The 6377-nt window shown below is 38.8% G+C and overlaps 1 protein-coding gene across 1 annotated transcript in view; it reads right to left on the reverse strand.

Annotated features, from left to right (window-relative positions):
- Positions 1–1066, reverse strand: part of chst8 (carbohydrate (N-acetylgalactosamine 4-0) sulfotransferase 8) — a 214974-nt gene extending 213908 nt beyond the window's left edge. The window contains exon 1 of the mRNA XM_087793591.1: positions 746–1066. The gene's annotated coding sequence lies outside the window, so the exon portion shown is untranslated. The remainder of the gene's footprint in view (positions 1–745) is intronic.
- Between the last annotated feature and the right edge of the window lie 5311 nt (positions 1067–6377).

A 6377-nucleotide genomic window follows, 5' to 3' on the forward strand; every position in this document is an offset into this window, starting at 1 on the left:
AAAGCAAAGATAAACAATTTGATCGTAGAGCTTTTCAATTAGAAGTCATTAACAAAACGACTTTTAATTACGGTGAACAGATACGACTTTAAAGAAAAATGGTTCCTGTGTTAATATAAATCGTTTTTAATAAGACTACTTTAAAGAACCTTCATCTTTTATAATCTTGCTGTTATTTATTTTTGCAAATACAATGTGATTTTAATGTAGTAAAGGTTAAAGTAAACATGTTTCACAAGTATAATTTTAATACAATCTCCATTTAAGATGATGACTACTCGAAATTAAGTCTGGAAACTGTGTTTTTAATAACAAACAAGACATTTACTAATAGGCTTATTCGTTTTTAAATACGCGCCAAAATAAACATAAAAACCAGTTCTCTCTTGATAATTCAAACTGTAAAAAGTGTGAGTGAACACAAGTCATTTTAACCATAATAAATTTGGGGTAATTTTTAGCTGAAGATGAAGGAAAGATGAAGAATTAAAAATGAACTTTCTATCATAGGAGGTTAAATTTGCATTTACCAGCTACTTTAAACGTTAAATAACTATTTTAATTCGTCCGAAAGCATGTGTATTACTTCAGAGTCACATTAAACTTTAACAACTGCATTGAATAATTTAATTCATAAATGAAACATCGCGTTAAATACGAAATTCAAGACGGTGTGAATCCAAACACTCGCTCGTTTCTTCAGTTTTAAACTTGAAGATGGGAAAAAAACAAAAAAAACACGCACCTTCCTCGCTGAAGTCCAGACGCAGGTGTTGAAGTGAGTCTCCTCCTCTTCCTCACCAGTTGATCCCTGGATCATGAAGAGCGCCCTCCCTTCCTTGACGTTGAACAAAAAAAACCAAAAAGAAAAAAACCACGCGTTAGATTCCCACTCGTGGATGCTCTGACTCCAGCATGACTCGCTGTTTATCCCGCAGCTTCTTCTTCAGAGAGAGAGAGAGTCTGGCGTCCAATCACGAGGCGGCTCCGCGCGCACATCCCGCGGCGTGCGCGTCTCCGCGGTCCCGCCGGCTCCTGTCTGTCCGCCTGCGGGCGTTACTTCATCCACGAGCCCGGGATCATGTCTTTTGTCTCCGGACGAGCTGCCGAGTTGTTTTTTTTTGTCCCTCCTCGTCTGGTCCGGAGCTGGAGCATCAGAAGGAGGAGGAGGACGAGGAGGAGGAGGAGGAGGAAGAGGAGGAGGAAGAGGAGGAGGAGGAGGAGACTCCTGAGTTCACCAGAGACTCTGTGGATCTCCACAGAGTCCACCTCCTGATAACATCTGTGAAGACATACATGTCCATAAGTGAGAAGAAGGCTCAGAGATATAGAGATAAACACTTGTTTCTTTTTTGGACTCCATCCACCGTCATTTTATTTATTGGTGTGTGTTGTCATTTTTTTGTGCAGAGGCGGAGCTTGAATCATTCTTTATTAAATTACTGCTGCTGTAGAAAATGTCTGGACTCTTACTTTAAATCCATCAGTTGAAAGGAATTTATCACATCTTCAACCTCATTGTTTTTTTTTTCCTCCCAACATTTTTTTTGTTCAACACTTTCTCACATCCACGAGTTAAAAAATGTTTTTCCTCCATAGCTTTGTCTATAAACTTGAGAAGTGACACTTATATGTCAGCATCTGTTTAACATTAAAAGTTTATTTCTGCATATCTGCTGCCACAATTGTAAATCTACCTCCATCGTACGACTCTCCATCTCTCATGACTCTCTCACATGTTTCAAATGTTGAATATTCCTCTCCAAGTCTCTCACCATGACCATGTTTTGAACTTATTACTTTATAGTTCGTCTGAAATCTGGGCGAACGAGAGGTTACGAGAGCGAAATCCATTATGACGTGATAACGGCTTCGCTCCTCCTACAGCCAGCTGTCATCACGCCCCGCTTTGTTTGTACAACGAGTCCCTTTGAGGTTGTGACTTCCGGGATTGATGAGCCCTTAAGGCTTTACTAACCACAGCAGTGTGGGTGTGGTTATGGTAAACAAGATTTAATCTCCATAAAAACAAAACAAAGAAAAAATAATTCACATACTTTCTTTTCTTTTGATTATATTTGTCCCAAAGGTGTTTTATTTTGAAAATAAATGCTTTATTATCTGAGAGAACATTGGCCCGTGACTCTTGATACGTCAACATGTTTGTTTTAGTCAAGTTTACAAAAAAGATTAAAATATAAACTTGTGAAAATGAGTAAAGCGTTTCAGTTTAAAAAAAATCCTCATTTCATATAAATAATGCTAAAAACAAAATCATGTAGTCACACAGTCTATAAAAGTAAGGAGACACAAACATACAGAAGACCATTGTCTGCATATAATCAAACATAGTATATGAAGATGAACAAACATTTTATTTTAAGTAGTTCAGAGCTCTTGCTGATACAGCGTGATGGTGAGATGTATTTTTCAATTTTACAAAAATGTACTTCTTTGCCAGTTTTATTTAAACTTTTTTAAAAATAATTTATAATAATTTATAAAATAATTATATCTTGGAATACAACAATACGAAACTGTCTTGTGATACAAAAATTGTTCAATTCTGATCAAATACCATTGGCTTATAAATGATAAGTAATAGAATACACTCTCTTTTTTGCCTCGCTTGACGTCTTCTTTGATCTTACTTTTATTCCTCGCACTTCACCATACAATCCTCAAACATCATCGTCCATGAAGACAAGAAAGTGCTACTAACAACCCTTTTTTAGCATTTGAAGTATGTTTGGTCTCTAAAAGCCAATTAAAAGCTAAACCATTATTTTAAACCCCATCAACACGATCTGTCCCATTATCAGTATTTTCAAAAAAATAATAATAATAATTACAATCATGTTTTGCGGAAAATATCATCACATTGGCAGAGGTAATTACCGGTTCTATTTTGGAAAGCAGGAATAACAACAAACGTTTCAGAAACTGCAAAAGAAAAATAAAGTTTTGGGACAAAGCTTGAGGTTGAGATGAGTCCCACAATGAGTCCCACAATGAGTCCCACAACCCAGTACCAAGCCCCACAGGCAGGTACTGGTCAAGCTAAGTTTCTTGGAAAACTAAACTTCTAGACTCCAGTGGATTTGCTTGGAAAGATTTTCTAATAAATTCAAACAATTGACGTCAAACACAAAAGGATTCCGATTATTTTACCAAGGAGTTTAATTTCCTGTTTATCTGACTGGACGGCGAGCGCTCTGTGCCGATCAATCCCTCGTTTTATAGGTAAAGAATCGATTTGAGGCTTTTGTCAACAAGAATAAGATCCTGACGCTCGATCCAATCCGAGAAAACGTGAAGCCGGCGAACACAACATCGGATTTACTAAACAAACACACGCACAATGAGCCTGTTAATTCAACTCAGATTATGAAAAAGGGATTTTGCAGAACCATTTTTAGATAGAAATTGTGGCTCTAATGAACAAACAGAAAATCTCTCTGGGATGAATATCAAAAGACCGATGATGATTCAGAAGAATTTTCGTTTTAAAATATTTTCTCTTGGAAAGTATCTCTGTTTGGTTCAGCCGGTGGTGAGAACTCATTTCAATCCGAGGGCGTCGCGAATGTTCATCTCTAGTATCTGACATCAGCTGTTGGAGTTGGTCAGAGTTAATGAAGCGTGTAATGATCGCTGCTCCGAGTGTCTGGCTCAGAAGAAGGAGTAGTGTTTTTGCTCCAGAGTCGACTCGCCGGAGACATTTTGTCGGGTCTTCTGAGATTCAAGTGTGAATATCGTCAGGAATACGAAGACTTCTGAGGCCGAGACGTCGCTCGATGGTCGTATCGTGATAATAAGGATGAACTGATGCGACAGTTATGAGAGCTATGAGTATATTTCATAAAAACATATGTTTAAATGAGTGATTTTAACATCTGTACTTCAGTACTGTGTTGCACTGCTACTGTTAGCTGTAGTACTTTTGTTTCATAACCATACTTTTTATTATAAACATCTATCTATCTATCTATCTATCTATCTATCTATCTATCTATCTATCTATCTATCTATCTATCTATCTATCTATCTATCTATCTATCTATCTATCTATCTATCTATCTATCTATCTATCTATCCATCTATCCATCTATCCATCTATCTATGTTAATCTTTGTATTACTTCTTTGCGTTATTTATTTTGATCTATGTTCTTTATATTTACACTTGGTCATCCCTTGCACTTTATTATTTTTATTTGCACTTTGTTCTTTTATGAAGATATCGTTCCGCTGTGTACTGGAATCCAAATTTCCCGAAGGACATCTCCAGCAGAATTAATAAACTCCATCCATCCATCCGTCCGTCCGTCCGTCCGTCCGTCCGTCCATCCATCCATCCATCCATCCATGCATCCATCCATCCATCAATGCATCCATTCATGCATCCATCCATCCATCTATCCACCCACCCATCCACGCATCCATCCATCCATCCATCCATCCATCCATCCATCCATCCATCCATCCATCCATCCATCCATCCATCCATCCATCCACGCATCCATCCATCCATCCATGCATCCATCCATGCATCCATCCATCCATCCATCCATCCATCCATCCATCCATCCATCCATCCATCCATCCACGCATCCATCCATCCATCCATGCATCCATCCATGCATCCATCCATCCATCCATCCATCCATCCATCCATCCATCCATGCATCCATCCATCCATCCACGCGTCCATCCATCCATCCATGCATCCATCCATCCATCCATCCATCCATCCATCCATCCATCCGTCCATCCATCCATCCATCCATCCATCCATCCATCCATCCATCCATCCATCCATCCATCCATCCATCCATCCATCCATCCATCCATCCATCCACGCATCCACGCATCCATCCATCCATCCATGCATCCATCCATGCATCCATCCATCCATCCATGCATCCATCCATCCATCCATCCTCATAATCATCCCAAAGCTCATCTTTATGTTTTATCAATTCATACTGTTTGGGGGCAATAAAGTGATATCTTATCTTATCTTGTATAATAAAGAATCATTTTGTTGTGGGTATCTCACTTGCACCTAAAGACCAGTTATTTAAACTTTAGGAACCATTTATAATAGTCTAAGGGGGGTTAGAAGGGGGCTGGAGTTCATCCCAGCTACTTAGGGCGAGATGCGGGGGACACCCTGAACAGATCGCCAGGCACACAAAGGCACACAACCATCAACCCAAACACTTACAACTAAAGGCAATATACAGTTTTTAATCAACCCCTGTACGTTTTTGGTGTGTAGGAGGAAACCGGAGTACCTGGAGTAGCAGAGTCATGCCGAAGGTTACCTCGAGCTGTAAGAAAACCTTTATAGTTTATTAAGTCAGATTAAAAAAAACAAAAATATATTCTGTTCAAGTGAATATCTGGGTTTACTAGCTACATGGTGAAGTTTTTCTTTGTTTGTGTGTTTTTTTGTTTAAAAAAACAAACATTACTTTTCAACTATTTTAAATATAAAATAAAATTAATTAATTAATTAATATGAAGATTCGCTATTTACTCCACAATTTGTATTTATTAAAGTTATTCAATTTGTTCCATTTAAAATTGTATTGAATTTTAATTTTTATCTTATCTTTTTTACTTTTTTTAATTTTTAAATTTATAAATATAAATATATTTTCCTCCTTTTCTTACTGACATTAGTGGAACAGGTAGGTTTCGCTCGTTTCAAAATAAAGCAACAAGTATTTATGATCACTTAATGACAGCAGTGCTTTTCACAGGTTTGACTACAAGGTTAATTATTTTGGTAGATGTTTATAAATGACAAAAAAATAGAAATAATCATAACAGATCACCTTGTAAGGATATTGCAGTTATTATAGATGCGTTCAAATCCTGCAGCAGGTGTTAACTGTGGGGGACGAGTCGTGTCCATCAGAGGCTGATCTCATCCTAAGGTGTGGCAGCTGCTGAGGAACAACAAGTCACCGGTGAACGCTCCTCACTGGAGCACACCCCCCTCTGCTGGTGCGAGGCAGCAAAGAATACCATCCTCCAGGCGTCCTTTCTGCTGCAGGGGCGAGGGCTACAAATCCAAGAACACTAATTCACACTCACAGGAGGGCTTTGCGATTCTCTGCAGCACAAGGGGGGGTTTATTGTGCAGTCGTCTCAAATTCACAAAGCTGCCGCACGCATGTAATTGGGGCAAAACATCGCCCAAGTCCTGAAGATCTGAGAAGCTCCAGCCCAGCAGATGCTGTGAGAGAGAGACGGAGGGAAAGAAAGAGAGAGAGAGACGTTCATTATGTCTGGCATCGGCAGACCTGGCAGGGGCAGAAAAGTAGCTTTCTTGCTTATTTTTGCATCATCAGGGCGGGACATCGG

This window comes from Callionymus lyra, chromosome 6 (genome assembly GCF_982586985.1).
Source record: "Callionymus lyra chromosome 6, fCalLyr1.hap1.1, whole genome shotgun sequence".
Classification (NCBI taxonomy): Eukaryota; Metazoa; Chordata; class Actinopteri; order Syngnathiformes; family Callionymidae; genus Callionymus; species Callionymus lyra.